This window comes from Columba livia, chromosome 10 (genome assembly GCF_036013475.1).
Source record: "Columba livia isolate bColLiv1 breed racing homer chromosome 10, bColLiv1.pat.W.v2, whole genome shotgun sequence".
Taxonomy (NCBI): Eukaryota; Metazoa; Chordata; class Aves; order Columbiformes; family Columbidae; genus Columba; species Columba livia.
This window is the reverse complement of record NC_088611.1, coordinates 18,879,502-18,898,383: the sequence shown is the minus strand read 5'-3', so window position 1 is coordinate 18,898,383 and position 18,882 is coordinate 18,879,502. Positions and strand designations below refer to the sequence as shown.

Below are 18,882 nucleotides of genomic sequence, written 5' to 3'. Positions count from 1 at the left end.
ACTCTGAGGTGTTGCACACACAGCTCAGAGCAACGTTCGTGGGGGAAGGAAGAAAATACAGGGTCACACTGTTCACTCAGTCCCAACTTATCAACTGGAGAAACAGGCTAAGTGTAAACACTACAAACGAAATGGATGTTTCACTCTGCTACTGATAAACTTATCAGTAAAGCCAATGTGCACTCTGGACCCCTAGGAAAATATACAGAAAATTTGTTAAAGAAATAGAAGTTGAGGGTCCTCAGCTAACCCCCAGTTTACCATGCCCTGGGTGTCAGTATCATGTCACTCATTGCTCCAGCCAACATGACTCCAAGGTTGGGATGTTGTCAGTCATTGTCACAAGGCCCGGTCTTACTTGGGCTCTTGCTGCTGCGAGTGCTATAGAGATGGATGGAAAAGGGCTGTTGCAAAGGTGCTGGGAATAATGGATCATGGTGGGGAGCACTGTGGTGAGGCCCTGCTGGACCTTGGGTGGGAGATGAGGCAGTGGCCTTTCCAGCTGGTATTGTCCATGAATAAGACCATTGTCCTTTACAAGGAAGCAAAGAGAAACCTGTCTCTTCGGCTTCCTTGACTGTGGCACTGAGCTGGTATTGCCTCACCGAGGGCTCATCCTCCAGCTCGGAGGTCTCAGAGCCCCAAAATGGCTTGTCCACATCCCCTCAAGCGCCTGCTCTGGTGTCCTGTTACACACGGACCACTTTGGCCAGCTGGATTTTGTTCCCTGCAAGTGAGTGGCTGGGAAGTAGGTGTGTTTCGTGGAGCTTATAATAGAAAGCTTGCTTTGACCTCTACGACAGAGAGATTAACACCATTCCAGAATGATATAGTGCATTTTTTTTAAGGGTCCAAAGGCAATTCCCGATTATAGAACCTTGTAGCACTCGGGATACAGCAGCGGCTGACAGGGATTCCTTCCTCCATTGCTGCTTTTTCTGGTAGACTTTAGCGCTGCTGAGGAAGAACTTTAAATGCCCCATGGATGACTGAGCCAGACTTGCAGTTCTGCAAAATCACACCGCATGTCTCTGAGACAAGAGAATGAGGAAATTCTTGCACCTATTCCTACCCTTTCTCATCAAAGGAAACCACATCAGAGCTGCTTTGAGGTGATTCTTTCTGGTTTGGGATTTCCAAAGTTTCTTTTAGAAACTGTTTGGCTGAGATCCACAGGAAGTTTGCCAGTCCTTATGAAAAATTTGTCATCAACATTAAAGATCCGTTTGCAATAGCCTCAGACTTCCTTGAATTTTTCGGCTCTGCAGATGCAGTCTTAAATGCTTTGATCCACATTGGTCTAACCTGCTAAATACCGTTTATATTCTTATGCCCAGCACTGTTGCTTTCATCAGCATACGGGCACTGAGAGCTGGGCCTCTGGTTCTGCTCTCACCATGCCCACTTTTCCAAGAAGTATGAAAGGCTGATAGCACTCCGAACAAGGAATGTATCGATCTGCTAATAGCATCAGGCCTTGCATTTTTAGTTATCTTTCTGGAAATGCGAAAGTATAAAATCTTCTTGTTGTGTAAATGTGTTCTCATGCCCATGAAGAGCCTGATGCAAGTCAACCCTGTGAGCCTTGGTGAGCCAGTGGGGATGGACCTGCACATTTCCTTTTACCATATTTTCTGGCACGGGTCCAAAGAGAAAACACAATAAGGCCATAAACCAAAGGGACTAGATCTATCATTTCACTGATTTGCCTGATTCTTCTGTGTTGTTACTTGTCTCCTTAAATTGCAGCACATTCCTCTGAATTTTATTTGTCATTTCTTGACTGAAATTCTTCTCAAAACATTTGTGTTTCTTCAAATAGAACCACCTGATCTGAGTAACGTGCCTTTGGTTAAAAAGGAGTTATGTGCTGACCCATCATCAGGGCCCAAGATTAAAGGTGCTTTCTGGAAAAGTGGACTTTAGTAAGTCCTCGTTTTTCTTATGTGATTACAGACTGGTACTTAATGACCCATGGATGCTTCTCTAGGTGGGACATGTTTAGCTTGTTATTAACTATTACCTTATAGAAGGATAGTCACGCTCATATGCTGGCAGGGAACAACTAGAGTTGGAGGCAAAGATTTTAGATGTTTTTGGAGAATTAAATGCAGATTTCTAGGTGCCAGCAGCACCAAAATGAGAAGATATATGAATATGGAAATCTACCATCTAGGATACTAACAATACGGAGCTGTCTTTGAAGGATGTACGTGGCATGGTTAACATATGTGAAGCTGTATTATTTACTCCAGAAAGATCATGCTGCAAGTCGATGACACACTTTCCTTCCCCTCTCTACTTCTCCTTTTCTCTCTGTATTTCAGCCTTTCCAATCTCAGAAGTTATTTGTATTTCTACTGCAAGCTATGCCTATCGTTTTCTCTCATGCTTTTGGTGTATTTCATCCCGTTTGACTTCAACATTCTCCCACCAACATGCACAATGGGTGACGGTGCAAATCACCGCTGCCTTTACTGGCACCAAGTGTAACCCAGGTCTGTTGACCTGGGAATTTCCAAGGGTTCCCGTGGCAGAGCGGGTTGCAGACCGATTCAGACACGTTTGGTGGTTCAGACGCGTTTGCCACAAGAGGGGGTGAAGAACAGCAACCGTCTGTGGAAATTTACTGACTCGCTGAAGATCTCGTGACTTCTTGCTAAATCGGAAAATTCCCAGTACGAGAAGAAGAATTGTTTCTTAATCACCTGTGCGGCCTTTCATCATTTACCTGAATATTGCGTGGTCAGTGATGGACAACAATTCAACATTTGCCAAAGGGATGGAAGATAAGGAATTCATTAGTCAAGACACTAGTTTCTAGTACAAAGAACTTCCGCACAGACGGTGAATTTAAAATACATATACATTCAACAGATCAGCACGTAGTGTGCCAACTCTTATGAAATATGTGCACGTTAGGAGTATGAGTGGGAGCAAATAAGGTTGTGAGGAATCTTTCTGCAGCTTCTGTTTTCAAACAGTGATTTGCAGAGAAGTCTTTTTTTTTTTTTTTTTTAAATAAGGTAAATATGTACAAAGCTTTTTAAATCATCCGAAGGGGATTGTGGTTATGACTAAGAGATAAGGAGGGATTTGCCCGTCTGAAAAACTTGCCCTCCATTTTTCGAGAAGACGGGTGTTTTCAGAAGTGGTAAAATACCACTGAGTGCACAATGCAGGGCGTAGCGTAAATCGGAGCTCTGCCATTTCACAGGCCAATCAAAAATTGTTGAAATGCAAGATGCTCAAGGCCCAGCTCTGCGTCCTGCACAAGAAAAGCCTCCAGTGATGTCTCCAAGTAAAGCTCTTAGTCTTCAGCTCGCAAAAGATCAGTGTAATGCCTACTACAAAGCCAACAGGAATTTTGCCGTTGGGGCAGTTGATGTTCCTAGTCATCTTTATACTGGACTCTATCATCTACCTATCCGGTATTAATAGCGTTTGTTTAAAAAAATTGTGAAAAGGAGATAGGAAAAAATCAGGAGAAACCATATAAAAATGCCCTGAGTCTGTATTGCGCCTCCAAGCAGGGCACAAAGTGAATCTGAAATAATGTCATTTCTAAACAAGCCATGGTTAGAAGTAGAAACTGCGATGGCGATAAGAGACAACCAGTACAGGCAACTCAAGCACCAGTAATGGCAACAGCCAGCAGAGCCTGCAAAGCTGCTTCAGTGCGTGGCGCAAGGCCCTGGTACTGCCAGTAATGCTGCCCAGGCTGGTTTTGCTTTAATATTTTTCATAAGACTTTGTGAAGACAAGGGACTGGCTCATGTGCAGCTGCTTTTAGGACTAGGGGTGGAGGAACGGTGTAAAAAGGTGTATATGTTGCATTCGGTGTTCCTTATAGCGAGGCCTGATTTCTAAGCCTTTGCTGGGGCACCACTGTATTGGAATATGAATTCAAATGCTAACAAAACTGTAGCAATTTTAGGCAGGAATAGGCTATTTTCAGGTGGATAATTAGCTAACTAGATAACAACCAAAGACTTGGTTCGGTACAGCATTAAGGCAAGATACAACATACTGGGACCTGACACACTGAAAATTCTCTGGATGTGTCCAGGAAACAGTGAAGAAGATAATCCTAAAGATGCCCCCAAAAAATTAAAAACCACTTAAGATGAGAAGATGGAACTCACAGAGAAAACAAACACATTAAAGGCAGTAAAACTGTAGCCCGCGCGTCATATAAAATGAATGCAGTTCATCGTGCCGAATTGTTCATGCTCAGACCATATATGCTCAGCCCTCGACAAAGTGATCTCTTCACAAAGCTCCATAATGCAGCAGAGTCAGCTAAGAAGGAGCGATCAACAAAGCGGCCATTCAGCTGTCAAAGCGATTTTCAGCTATATTAAAGCAGAATAGGACGGGACGGGCTCTGCCGAGCCTTCTGCTGGGTGCGTGGTGCGGGGACGCGGCCCGCGCGGCGGCCGCCCGTGCACACACATGTGCGCACACGTGCGCGGGGTCGGCGCCCGGCGCCTTCCTCGGCCCGCGTTCCGATTGCAAAGTGCTTATTTAAGTTGCGTTTTCACTCTGCACGTGAGGATGTCACCAAGTTCTGTCTGTTCCAATGACGTGTTTTGTTTCCATGGAAACCGGTGCACTTTGGGGAGAGAAGAGCAGGAGGCTGAGGAAAGTAGGAAAATCAAGCAGCATGAGAGAAATGTGTAGCGTGAATAGATCGTTTGAGTCACAGGGCTTTTAACGAAGTGACTTGTGCCTTAAGGCAGCAAAGTGCCGTATTTATTTATGGGTGTGTCATTCCAGAATAATTAAAATCCGTTCAAATATGTCAATTAAATGAATGCAGCATCCTAATTCTTCATATATACTGTCCGCCATCAGCTAGGCTGGCTGTGCTGGAGAGGCCAGGCTTCCAGTGTGCTTCCTGCTGACGGGACTTTGGCTCTTTGCGATGTCTCTGGTGTCGTTAGCAGGTGTTCCCCATCTTCATCCCCAAACTGGGGAAGGAGGCAGAGCCTGGGAAACTACAGATTTCAACGAAGGTTCAGTGAAGTACCTGTCAAGCCTCCCATAAAAAGCTGTGTATGATCTGAACCTCCCAAGGGGTAGGAGGGGCAGGGAGAGGCACACTGGAGCTCTTCGATGATTTTTTCCTTCTTAAAACAGCCAACTTGCCATTGAATCATTTAATCGCTAATTAAAAATCCTGGATAAAACAAGCTGTCTACAGCTTTCTGGCAAACATCCCACTGACTTCAGCGGGGCCCAGATTTTACCCTTTCCTTGGTTGCAGAGCTTGCTTGTTGCTGCTTCTTTTTCTTTAGCTGTTTCATGCCAGATTTTTTTTCCCTTCAATGAATGTTTTCTTTTCATGTTCTGAAATATTATATCACCTCAGCTCTAGCATATAGTGTCTTAACACAATGGACTCCAGGATGTACTCCATGCCCAGGCTAGCTGTGTTTCACCCATGTCCTTTTTCTGTTGAACCAGAACTTTCTATACGTGAACGCTGTTGGTAGCAGCATGAAATTCCCATTTTAACAGTGCGTATTCTCTGGTACGCGCTTCTCCTGTCTTCTTTGTTTTTTGTATTTACCAGCTGTATCCTCTTTGATTTTGCTTTTAGGCTCTGCTTTAGAAGAGACCTGTGCCGGTTTTGCCTGGAGCTGAGTGACTCCAAGCTGCACCCCTGCTGCCTGCTTGCTTGAAGGTAGGGATGTGCCTACAAACCCTGCGTCCCAGGGGCTTTTTGGCAGAGCACGCTTGACATTTTGCCCTGTTCTTCATGAGAAGCTACTCTTGGTCACACGTGGCCCATGTACCAGGGACTTGAGCCAACAAAAATTGCCAGGACCTACTGCATTCTTCAAAGCTTTGGGCAGCAGGGTATGAATCTACAGCAAACACCATCAGCACGTACCAACAGATCAGGTGGCAAAACCCACAGCCTGTAGTGTTGATGTGTTTCAAGCCTATACTGTTTAATTTATCTTTGTGCACCCAAATCAATAATATCTGACAGTACTGATAGTTAAAAGTCTTATTTGCTGGTTCACGGACAAATCATAATAATAAAAAGAAGCTACGTGAAGGGAGAAATTATTTTGCTGATCAGCTCTGCTCTTGATGGCTTTCCTTCACTTTAAGCTGTGAATTGTACAAGTTATATGTCGAATGCTCTGCTTCACTTCTTTGTATGCAGACAGAATAAGTGGTTGTAAAAAATGTGCTTTGAGGATAACGTAGGATTTTTCTTCTCTGGGGAATCCATCAGTGAGGGTGTTTACAATGTATTTGTGAGACGCCTTGCAGACCTTTTAGACTGGGCTCTCAGATGTTCATTCTCTTGGACTTTTTATGGCTAACATTTATTCTTCTTTTAACGGTGAGCTCTCAGAACAATGCAGAAGGCCCAGTTCAAACTCCCAGCAAATCTAACATCGCTGCTGGTTTGCAACTGGGCTCCACACAGGCCTCAGCAAGATTTAATCCAGCCTTTTCTATAGCGTTCATTACAATTCTCTGAGGGGGCAGGGAAAATTACTTTTGTCTTTAATGTTCTGTACTAGTTAGTATGTGATTTACGTGTTCCAGAGGCTGGATATTACCTTTCATACTGTGTCATTCTGTAAAGCAATGCTGAGTGCGAGAGGGAGTGACGGAGCATCTCTCATGCTGTGCTGATTTATTGCATGTGCTTCTGCAGGGTGATAAAATACCTTGGTCACGTCAAAACCTCTCATTTCTAGATAGCAGCTAATATCTAAATACTAGATATTACGTGACAAGTTTGAAGGCCAGAAGATAATGTTCAGGGGTTGATGTCTGTGCGCAACAAGCAATCTGAACGCAAGTGTAACTGCGTGTGAGTGAGGAGAATTTACATGACTGTAAGCTCAGGAATGGGCTGTTAATCAAGGACAAGGATAAATGAGAAAGGTTAAAAAAACTTAAACCAAAAAAGCTTGTGCAATCCAAGTGTGCTGTTTATCATCCTGTTGTACCAAAACAAAATTTGTGATGTACTTTGACAGGATTTGCCAGACTCATCGATGCAGTTGGTGCTGGTTTTCATCCTCTCTCGTCTTGCTGTTTCCTGACTTCCTTTCGCAGCCTTTGAAATGTGTATCCTAATTTCGCTCTTTTGCTTTTAATGAAATAACAAAATTAGTGTTTTGACCTTGGAGCCTTCTCTCACAGTAGAGGATTTAGAATTGTTAGGTGGGAGTCAGCAGGAGATGATGATACTTGGTATTTTCTTAGACATTTTCCTTAGAAATGTTATAGCTGAAGTATTTATAATAATAAGGCTTCGTTGCTGAACGCCAAGGCTCTGAAAGAGGTAACTGAACCAGCAAGGTCTGGAAATAGTTCCTAGATAGAAACTCAGGGGGAAGGAGAGGAGCAGGGGAACACCAGCAATGTAATTGTATAACCGAGCATGTAATTTTCAGTAAAAGAATTTCCTTGTCCAGTTCAGTGCTTTTTCTTTTGACAAATTACTTGTGTAGAAACTGAAGTTTTTCAGTCTCTGTGCTGTTCCAAATTTTAAGCGTTTGGTTTTGTTGACATGGTTATTTTTTTGACATGACTTAGTGGTGATGAGTCCGTGTTCGAGTGGCGCGGTTGGTCAGCTCAGTCACGCTTAATGACTTAAGCCTTAGAAACTATGTTTGACTCAGGAAAGTGTCATCTGGTTGTTGGAAGGAGAGTTTGCCACATTACTCAAAGTCAGTGAAATTTACTTCTCATCAAGAAGTTTTGCTGTGGTAGGAGTTAACAAGACTCCAACAGTGTCTGATCCTCCTGCTCCTTTGTTCTCCAGGGCTGAGTCTTGCACAGAGCGACAGCCACGAGCAGATTTTTGGTCATGGCTGTTCTCAAAAGTAACTGAAGTTGAATACAAGGGAAGATCCGTCTGATAACGACCCGGCATCTTCACAAATACTTTCTCACGATTTCTCTACCATGTGTCAGCTGGCCCTTCTTTTCTTCTATTCCTTTTACCTCTTCTTAGGTTTGTGGTTTGGTCATGCCTATTTTGTTCCCGGAACTAATCTTGGCATTTAGAGTAGATGGTTTTGAATGTTGATGAATCTGTGTATAGAAATGTAGATGTATTAAGTGGTTGCTTTTTTAATGGAGGCTGATTTCTTTTATTAAGCCAAACAGCAGACCTGGATACACAAGTTTGAGGCGTGTTTGTGATCGGGCTGTGCAGTTGCACCAAGCGACCTTATGACATGATTCATGCTGTGCTGCACCACTTGAGACTTGACCCAAGTTCCTGCCAGGTGATGATTGCTTGTCAGTAGCTGGTGAGATGTTTCCCTATCTGAAGTGAATTTAGGGTATATTCATTGATTTCTTTTGTTGAAAAGTTCTGGTTTTCCATAAGATCTTTCTCACTGGGTATCTCCTTTGCCAAAAGCCTGGTGCCATCTCCCAAGACGTTACCTCGGTAGTATCTGGCAGCGGGATTAAAAGCAGGTCACGGCACAGCTCGTTTGTGTGAACATTTCTAAGTCAGCTGTTGAAAGACATTTCCCTGAACACACAGAACCTGCGAGTGTTTCATCAGGAGGTGTTTTTGTTAAAGGATTGCCAAGGACAATACAAAAATTAATCTTGGTTATAGTGGAATCCTGATACAAAATGCATCGTTTCTTCTTGGCAAATGAGGTGTTTGGCATCAGCAAGTATTTACATTTACATTGTTTTTAAACTTGTGTGTGTGCTGGCAGGTAGGGGGAAATATTTCCTAGATGACCAGACAATTCCTAAGAAAAGATACATCACAGAGCAGAAATTTAGAAACATTCTCTTTTAAAAGGGTGCTATATGATCAATACACTTACACCGGGGTTTTACTGGATGTCCAGAGTACCTCTTTAATTGTGTTTACATAGGTTATGCCTCAATTTTGTTGATGTTTTATTTCAGAGCTTTCCAGTTTCCTACTGTATCAGCAGCTGGTGAGCTGCCCGTCCTTGCGCTCCTGCTTTGATATATTCCCATCCATCCATGTCCTTAACAGATTATTTTTCTCCGTGCACAAGAAAAAGTAACAGAAGTGACTATTGGTTAACTCACCACACTGTTTTGCTCTTTCTCTTAGCTCAGATCACTAAGTAAATATAAATAATATTTATATGTCGTCGTAACTGTAAATGCTTTTTACTTCCACTTTTCCCGTGTTCCTGGTGCTTGGGTGAAGAGAAACCACAAAACACGGAGAAAATGTTGATGTATGTGATTAGACTTGCATGGACCTTGATTCCAGGAAGAACATACACGCATGCTGATAAATAGCTCCTTATCTAAGAAATAAGAGAGTGTTTCTTAAATGAGAGTCCTCCTCTGAAACGGAGCATTTGGTTGTTGGGTTGTTGTTTTGCTTGTTTTTAAAATATTTCAACACCCTGCTTATAGTGTTGTGAAATCCTTGCTGGGCCTTAGCCAATTAACTGAATAATCCTTTACTTGCTTAATGATTTTATAACTCTTCTATGTGAGATAAACTTGTCATTAGTTCATTTAACTTCTCTCCTGCTTTTTGTGCATGAATAGCATCTAATCTCATGGAGATTCCAAGTCTTGGAGACTTAAGTTCTTGCAATACATAAAATATGGTGATCAGAACACATTTGGACACTTAAAGTTGTCATAATGTTTTTCACTGATATTTTAGTATTATTAATAATAATTACTATTATATTATTAAATACAGTGAGCTGTTTTATGTCCCGTGATGTTGTTTTCTACTTTCATATTTACATTTATTAGTAAATATTCAATTAAATTCATCTTTCACTGCTTCTTATGTGACATATTTCGAAGAACTGATTTCAAATCTGCGTCTTATAATCTGTTTGCAAAATAGTCCTTTCTGCCTAAAATTCAACTGAAAGGTTAAGATCAAAAGTACAATAACGTTACTGAAGACATCAAATTACTGAGCGGGATTTCTCTCATTACAAAAGGACTGAATAGGAACACAAGATATTCCCTACATACTGCAGACTTTCTCACTCTGTGATTGTTGATATGATAGTTCATGTTTTCAAGCATTCGAGTAATGGGCACGAAATTGGAAGCAGGAGGAAAGGTACAGAAATCATACCTGGAGGCAGTGGGGGAATGAGAGAATTCTCATTCAATACCGGTGAAATAAATTCCTGTCCACAGGGCATAGACATTGAGAGGAAAATAACTTATATGAAACCAAGGGCTGTAACAGCCTAATTTTGTTCTCTGGACCCGGATAAATTTCATCCTAACGCAATAAATAAATATATAATATAAAGTGTAACGCTATTTCCTGATTCATGATCTTGTTAGACTCCAAATAAACATATATCATGCTGGAATTGTAATAACACAGGCTTAGTACATATAGACAGAATTGCATCCAGCTGCTAAATATGAAGAAAAGGTACCAAAAGGGAATGATTTAGAGGAGAATAAAATTCTCCTTTAGACTCAGTGATGATTCTTCTGTGTTTTCCCCTGGAAGATGGTCCTTCTTCTGTACAGATATTCCTAAATACTTTCTTTCTTGAGCAAAAAACCACCCCTACTGATATTAATTTCAGATTTTTAGCTATATATTACCATTATGCTGTAAGCTGAATAGTAACTTTAAAAATTAGAAAGTTCAGCAAAAGAATTTAATATGACATCGCTATCTAATAATATGCAGCAATATCAGCTATCCGTGTGTCTGTAGCAATATAAAACTGTTTTCTCTTTGCACCCGGTGTCACCTGAAAATGTTTTTTTCAGGCTCAGGAACAGTGTAGAGTCCATATTTGTCACATATTGTAGGAACAGGAGAAGGAATAACAACAACAACAAATGATTTCATTATTGCTACCGTTATTGTTGCTGTTCTTATTACGAATATCGTTTATTGGAACGCCTGCCATGTGGCTGGTGATTTTCAGACGCTCCAGAGCTCTCACTTTGCTCCATAGAATTCATCATCCAAGGACACAGAATCACAGAATGCCATGAGTTGGAAGGGACCACAAGGACCATCGAGTGCAACTCCTGTCCTGACATAAGTCAGGGAAGAAAATATCAATAAGCAACTTATGGAAAACATATCTATAAATCAGCAGGCTCCTTTATAGCAATAGAAGCAGAGATTTGGGTGAGCCCTGGGAGGCTGGAGAGGGCTGAGGGTTTGGCGCCTGGTGCGGTGGCCTGAGCACAGACAGAAAGAGCTCCAGAGCTTCGAAGGCTTGAATTTGCTCCATGCGGGATGGGAGACTGGTTGAGGACTTGAAACCCTCAGCAGGGGAGGTTCTTCGTGAGCCTTTGTGAGTAGAGATGTGCTTTGAGATGGCAGCAGTGGGGCAGCCGTGGTGTAAATCCATCCGGCTGTATGGATTTCAGCGCCGCCCAGCTGAGGATTTGGCTAGCAGCTTACAAATCCCCAATGTTTCACACATCGGAGTACAAAACAACTGGTTTATTTTCAAACTATTGTGTAATCGTGAGTCATTAGCCTCTGCTTGAAGAGGATCCAGCTACCTTGTCAAGGAACCAGAACAAAACTGAGCATCTCAGGTGACTTAGTTACACAACGTGGAAAACAAACTCCCTCTGCCAGCGTGTCTTGGGCAGTCCTTGCACATCCCGAGGGACGTGTTTGGTGCCACGGCCTGAGATTCTCCCCATAGCAGGGCCAGATCTGTGAAATTGCTTCTCACCCAGCCTTAAAGCCCATTTAAGTCCTCAAAATAGATTCAGGAGGATTGTGCTGAAAGGGCGATTTTCACCCTTGATGGCTGAATCACTGTAACATCTGTGTTGAGTTGCAGTACAGCTCAGTCTCTGAGGGAAGAGGATGAGGATAAGAAATAAATGGCCAATGCCTCTTTAAGAATCCATAAGACTAAAGTAATAAAAAAGAAATACAATAACACAAATAATAAAACCGTTATCTTACAGATTTCATCCAAACTTTCCCACAGGGAGGCCACCTGGCTTGTGTTTTACTGTCACGGCTGTTCAAACTGGTTTTACCTTTGCTACAGAAAAAAGTACAGGAATCTGAACAGCTGTTTGGGTCATTTTTTTTTTAATGCCTTCGGTAAGCAAAAATAAAGGCAGGTGACATGAATAAGTGATGTGAAACTGCCTCCAAAGATGCTTTAAAAACTTCCTGGGACCTCATCCATAGTGAATAAAGGTCTGTTGGGTGTGGGAGGAGCTGAGCCGGACGAGCAAGTGGGACATTGCCGCTCACTGCTGCCCAGGTGGAGCATTAGCTGTCCAGCATCTCTTCTCAGGAAGGAAAGACTCGTTTAGATTGGGACAAACTTGGTTATATTGGAATCAGTCCACATTAACCCCACTGACTTCACTGCAGTGACTTAAAATTTCCATAACTGAAACTGAAAAGCACCTCCAGAACTAATTTTGCTTAAAACCATCCATAATCAGCACCAGGGAACTACTCCTGCAGGAGGTAGTTGAAGGGAGAAAGGAAACAGAGCTTGTAAGGATTCCTGAATAGACATCATTTCCCAATGAAAAATGACATTATTTTTTCTATTTTCAAAATCACAGTGTTGTGGGGGGTGGAGGAGTTGGCACTGATTAGTCCTGCCCCTCCTGACACCCAGCGCACTCAATAGCATCCCAGCAGGTTCATAAAGCATCTGGGTTAACTGGGTGATGGAATGAAACAAGTGGGAGCCGCTTTGCTTTGGGTCGCCCAGCGTTTCACACACCTCTCGCGGCAAAGCCTCTTCGTTGCCAAGACAACCCCGAAGAAATACGAAATCCAGAACAATACCCTGTGTACGAGAAGCCTCCTATTCTTCAGTGCACGCGTTCGGTTTGAACGTCAAGAGCAACACTGCCCTCCGCATCAACCCAGGTAAGCCCAGGTAAAGGTATAGATGATGTCTGTAGGATTATAATGACTTGCATTTATAGCTTGTCTTTTGTCCTGATGGCTACCAAGGCTCAAGGGCTGGCGCTGAGAGCCTGAGCAATGTTACTCCTGCAGTGCAGCATTACCTAGAGCTGTACAGATGGAACCAGGAGGGTTCCTGACAGCTGTCGTGAATGTAATTCGGGGCTGGGGAACTGACTGCTCTCCCCAGCCCGCGCTGCGTGGGAAGGTGTCTGCGGCGAGCAGGGGATGCCGGGCTGCCATCGCCTGCCTTTACAGTGGTTGCTAAAGATTTCTCAGGCAGCTGAATGCAAGGTAGTGCAGCCATAGAGGTATTTTCGCTCAATAATTGGGATGGAGCGAGCTGCCCTCAGTCTTTAGGTCAAAGGAAATATAAATGTGACTTAAGCCTCTTTACTTAAGGACCTGGCTCAATGCAGGGCGGTGGAAGGTCTGGAGCTTTGGGTATGTTAATGCTTATTTATTTAACCCAAATGAATGAACATTGGACAAGGGTCCAGGAGGTCAGAATAAACATCTTCAGCGACTCTTAGGGCATCCTCCTGCAGGCACCAGGAGCTTTTCTGTTTCTCAGAGAAAGGCTATGCGCAGTTTGTAAATATAACCTTCGCTTTTCCACATTCTCTCCATATCATCTAAGCTTCCCATTTTATTCCCAGTGCTAGGTAATAAGTGATACTTTTGTTCTGAAGAATGCTAGGAATACTCATTTTACTATACCTGAAGTTGGCATTGACCTCCTCGTTAGGAATGGCTGCACCCTTAGGAAGTAATCTAAGATCTCCATTTGGTTAAAGCTCTTTAATAAATAGAGGAGCAGCACTTGGAGGAGGGGACACTGGATTCTGCGTAGTGGTGCATCCATTTTACTGTGCACCCAGTGTGAAGACAGACCCATTTCAGCCTGCCTTGAATCACAGCAGCATCCCAAAAGTAAACAGGAGAAACGCCATCATCTTTTTCATCCTTCCATTCCTTGGCTCTCCATTCCCTTTGTTCTGTCTTTTGGTATCAGCTGCCTGTCAGGATGTTTCCAGCAGGAAACTTGGCAGCATTCTGGGTGTATCCTGATGAACTTGGTCTTTACACAGAGAGGGATCCCTGGGGGGAACTGTAGCCTCCTCTCTTCTGCTGCACCCCTAGAACCGCATCATGTTCTTCCTTTTGCAATTGTGTGCTGGGGTGCAACAACTCCAGGACGTTTAGCCCCAGAAGGCGAGTAGCAAGCAGTAGTAGCTGGTACTTTGGTGTAACAGGAGCACCAAACCGGCAGAACAAACCCGTTGATGCTGAGGACTACATGTCTGTACTATTGACATTCAGGGTTTTTAACCTGAGATAGCACTAGCTTAGTCCTGTAGGGTGAGCTCTGAAACTGCTGCCGTGTGAACCGAAGCACAGTAAGTCTGGGATTCACTTTGGAAGCACAGACCTGATCCAGACTGAGACACAGGTGTAGACTGGCCATTTTAGGAGCAGAGGATCAAACAAGACAGTGCTGAAAAACGAGTGTTGCATTTTGAGCATCATGGCAAGGCACTCTGAGGCAGAGCTGGTTCTGCTCTGATGGCTCCATCAGCATGTCCAGAGCTTCGGCGTCCGCGTAGGTGACAGTTTCTTCCTGAACTGTGGGAGAACGAGCCTTGTGAATGAGATGTGGGGCTGCACTTCCAGCAGCAACCCTGGAAACAACAGTTCTGCCCTGTGCCTCCTTTGTCTCCTGAAGAACAAACTCTGCATCATACTGAGAACCATCACGCCTCCATTCTATTAGAAGACACATCGCCGAGGTGAGGCAGCTCTGAGCTCAGGCCACTCTGTGCTCCTGTTTTAGCATCATCGAAACAAATTGGAAAGCCCTCGCTGCTCCGGAACAAAGGAGGTGCATGGTAGAACTGCAATTTCATAAACTGTCGAGTGGGAGTTGGAGCTATTATAGAGAACATCCCGTTCCAAAAGGAAACAAATGACAGCCCGACGCTGCCGGGTAGCGGTGACGTGCGCGGTGCAGCGTGAGTCAGTGTGCGAGACTCAGACACGGACCTAGAGGGAAAACATTTGTGGCAGCGGGGCCGATCACATGCTCGTAGATGGAATTACCTCAGCTCGTTTTTCATGGGGGTGTTAATGTATTTGCTGCACTTCTTGAGCAAATAGCAGCACAGAGGAAAAAGTCGCGTGTAGGAGCCGTTCTATCTGTCTCTTCTTGCAGCCTCCTGCTTCCCACCCACACTCCTGCACAGACGGTGATAATGTATCACGAGCCTCTTGGTATATCACTGTTTCGTTCAGTAAAATGGAATGTGCTGTTGTTATTGTTATTATTTGTGTTGTTTAGAATCCCCAAACATGTCCCATTCCAAAGGCACAGGTCCATGAATGGGACAATCAAGTGAATTATTAGGAAAATATTTTGTTTATCACTGAAGCGGCGTCTCGCTGTGATAGTCTACAGCTCAGATGAATGCTTGTATTCATTTAAAAATGAAAACTGAAGCCTAAGGATCCTTTTAAGGCCCTAAAGGAGTCTGTGGAGCTAATTCTCTGGTATGTGGGGGATGTGTAATGATGTATAAATTGTGAAATGAATTGGGTGTTTACTGGAAAGTTATGGTGATCTCGTGGGTAATGTCAGAGATAAGAAACCCTGGCCATGGTTTGAGGACGAGGAAGCTTTAGCAGAAATACTACCTTGAGGTTTTCTCATCCCAGATGTTTTTCCCACCGTTTCTCTCCTTGTGTGACTCTGCAGCAAGCCGCATCGGGAACTGGTGGGGGTTAAAAACCAAATGCCCTGTAAAATAGGAAGGATTTTGTTTTCTTCCTCCTTTTTTTTTTTTTTTTAATTTGTTTGGCTTGGATTGTTTTTGGTTGGTTTGTTTGTTTGTTTCAGCCTATTGCGACTACATCAGTTCCCCAATCAGCGTGGCCCCTGGGAACAGCATTGTTGGCCCAGCTGAAAGGCCCGAGTGTTGTGTGGCCGGGGGGAAATGCTGGCAGGGGCTGATGGTGGGAACTCTGTGACAGCACTGCCACCAAAATCTGCAAATCAGTAAACCGTAACCAGTCAAACATTGCTCCATTCAGCGGCAGAACAGAACAGCTGCTGTGCCTCCAAGAGGCTAGAGTGTTTCTTTGCCAGGGTCGGAGGGACAAACCGAAGGAAGGATTTGGTTGCGCAGGGTACTGAAGTCTCATGGTTAAAAAAGGCCTCAGAAAGCAACAGCAGCCATCAGGTGTTCCCCATCTCTTGTGCTGGACTCTCATAAATCTATTTGACCTTTTCATGGAGGTTCAGTCAAATCTCAAGCAGGACCGCGGGTCGGAGTTGTAGTCTAATCCTCAGACAGGACTCAAAGAGCGTGAGCTCAGATCGGTGATTCAGAGCGAAAGCAGAACTCTCCTTGCGCCAGAACGGAGAAGTCTGGGTTGCAGGTCTCTATGTGTAATTGCCTGGTTGACATTTAAAAGCAGTTGGAGCTCACCTGGCACCCTTTGCCACTGGCTATGGAGAAGGCCTTGCTGGTGTAGCTACAGTACGTCCATAGGTAAGGAAACCGCCCTTGGTTGGCTTTAATCTCCAGCAATGCTAGCAGAAGCAAACAGGTAGAAAAACGCTTCATTACACATTTTGCTTGTAGCAAAGCCCTGGCAAACCAAGCTGGCTGCTCCTGCCATACGGGGGTCTGGCTTAAAGCCTGTGGGTGCCTATCTCCTTCAAACAGGGAGCCCAGAGCTGGAGCAGTGTCTCCAAGTCATCATTATCTGCTGCATCCTCCTCTGCCCTGGCATGGGCACCCTCCCCTCTTATCACTGAGGTGGCAATGTTTTGTTTGCACAGCTGAGCACTCTTGAGCTGACTCTGCACCCACCAAGGTCATAAAGTCATTTGATCTCTTGACGAAAATACCTGTTGTAGCCTCTGCTCAGAGCTACAGGACTGCTGCTGGTGTAGCTTGCAACACCCAAGGATAACTTTCTGCGGTACTACAAAGCAGCCTTCCTGGAAGAGGGAATGGTTTGCCAGTATTGCAGAATGGTAATTTTATGCCCATAAAGAGCTCTTAAAGCAGTCTTGAAAACCAGCCGCACCCTCGCTGTCCCGCTCTCAGATGAAGTGCCAACACCATCAAATAAAGAGGTGTTTGGGGTAGCAGCTGGCGAATATTTAGTGTGCGGCACCGCGCCGGGGATGACGGGAGAGGGTTTGCCTGCTAGTGGGCGTGAAAAACAGGGCTGCTGCTCCTCCGGCTCGCCTGTGGCATCCCCCACGACGGATCGCTGGCTGGAGCCCCCTGTGCCAAGCCGTGGTCTCAGTATTTCGCTCTCCCCGAGGAACAGTCCCAGCCGTTATACTCAGCACAAAGCTCCAAAGAAACACCGAGGGGCAGCCGGCGAGCTGGGCCCCACCGAGGGGCTGATGTCACCGGCCGGCCAGCTTGGCTCTGATGGGGACAGAGGGCTCTTCATGGGCCACAGGAAAATGCGAGCTGTGTGGGAGGCAACACGTCGCTCCAGGAGGGAATGAGGCGAAGGTGCTGGAATGACCCTGGGAGCTTGTGGGGGGCCACACCTCGGCCCCCAGCGCCGAGGGTTGGAAGGAGGTCACCTCCCATTTGGCTTTCTTCCCTTGGGTTGTTTTGAACAATTCTGCCCTTGTTTTAAGAAAGGATTGAGGCGGGGGAGAATGGGTTTAGTTTAGAGGAATTCCCTGTGACTTGAGCTGCCTGAATTAGTAGCAGGGGAGATGAAGCAGAGGAGGACGGTACATGTCCAGAAGCGAGGGAGGGAGCTCAGACTCACCCAACAGCATGACCAGTCGTGCCTGGAGCACATCCCATCACCAAGGTACCTTTGCTGGGGTGTCTTGCTGCCCCCAGCCTGCAGCGAACAGCGTGGCCGAACCGACAGAGGTGCGTGGCACCAGGGCAATATTTTTAGCAGGGACGAGGTGCAGCGCATCACACGAATGAGCACAAGAATCATCGAACCCGCTGTTACCAGAGCAGGGAGGCATCTCCCAGCACCTGCTGCAGCTGTTGTGGGGGAAAAGGGGGGATGCTCAGGGTCTGTGTGCAGCGCTCCCTCTTGGGGAGGGGGCTCACGCCATCGCTTCTCTGTCTGTAAAGTCAAATTCCTAAAAGTGGCAGCACTTGTGATCGTGCTGACACAAACAGTGGTTGCTGAGCATTTCTGAAAGTCTTTGAGATTGCCTAAAGAAAAGTGTCGAGTACTGATGATGATAGAGTGCATTATATCTAATTATAAAAACCCTGGAATCGGCTATTTCCCCTTTCTTCCGTCATTCTGATATAATTGGAAGCAGGAAGACATTCACAAAAGAAATATTGTTTCTGTGAGCAACCCATTTTTGCAGATTTTCGCTGAAGGTTCAGAAAGAACAAATTGAAATAATCCTACAGACTTTGGCTCGCTCACATAAAGCCTAAACTGGCCACTGCATCTGATTTTTCTAAATGGTTCTTTTATGTCTGCGAGGAACTAAGTGAAACCTCCAGATTTAAATATCGTTGAACTGTAGGACTTTGGAAATCCAGATTCAGTGGTGGGTCAGCTTCAGAGCCTGAAGTTAAGATCTGTAATTGTGGGTGGACATGCTGGGAATCAGGATGAGTAGCAAGCATGCAAATTCAGTATTTAATTAGGAGTCACAAGGAATCAAAATAGACAGCGAGTTCCATTAATGGAGAGGCAGACAGAAGCACTGAGCGTGATTTCCAGTAGCTGCGAGGTCACACTTGACTAAGTTGATATGGTTGTCAGGATTTTGTGAAAGTGCTCACGATCTGCAAAGTTTCATGAATTTTCTCATGACCAGAGACTCACACCGTGTTTACTATTTGCTATTCACTACTGTCACTTTTCACTAATAGAGGCAGGAAAACAGCGTCAGGTGACTGGTACGATCGTCAACATATCTAGTGAATAGCCAGGACTGAATGGCTGGAGCA

General features: G+C 44.6%; 1 protein-coding gene across 4 annotated transcripts in view; it reads left to right on the top strand.

Annotated features, from left to right (window-relative positions):
* The window catches only part of SLC6A6 (solute carrier family 6 member 6), a 115,462-nt gene that overhangs the window by 10,278 nt on the left and 86,302 nt on the right, over positions 1–18,882 (top strand). For 3 of the 4 annotated variants that reach the window (XM_005507541.4, XM_065075611.1, XM_065075615.1), the window contains exon 2: positions 5,606–5,689. The gene's annotated coding sequence lies outside the window, so the exon portion shown is untranslated. Of the gene's footprint in view, positions 1–5,605; positions 5,690–12,852; positions 12,872–18,882 lie in introns of those variants that run through there. The other variant, XM_021294626.2, reaches the window with a different exon arrangement.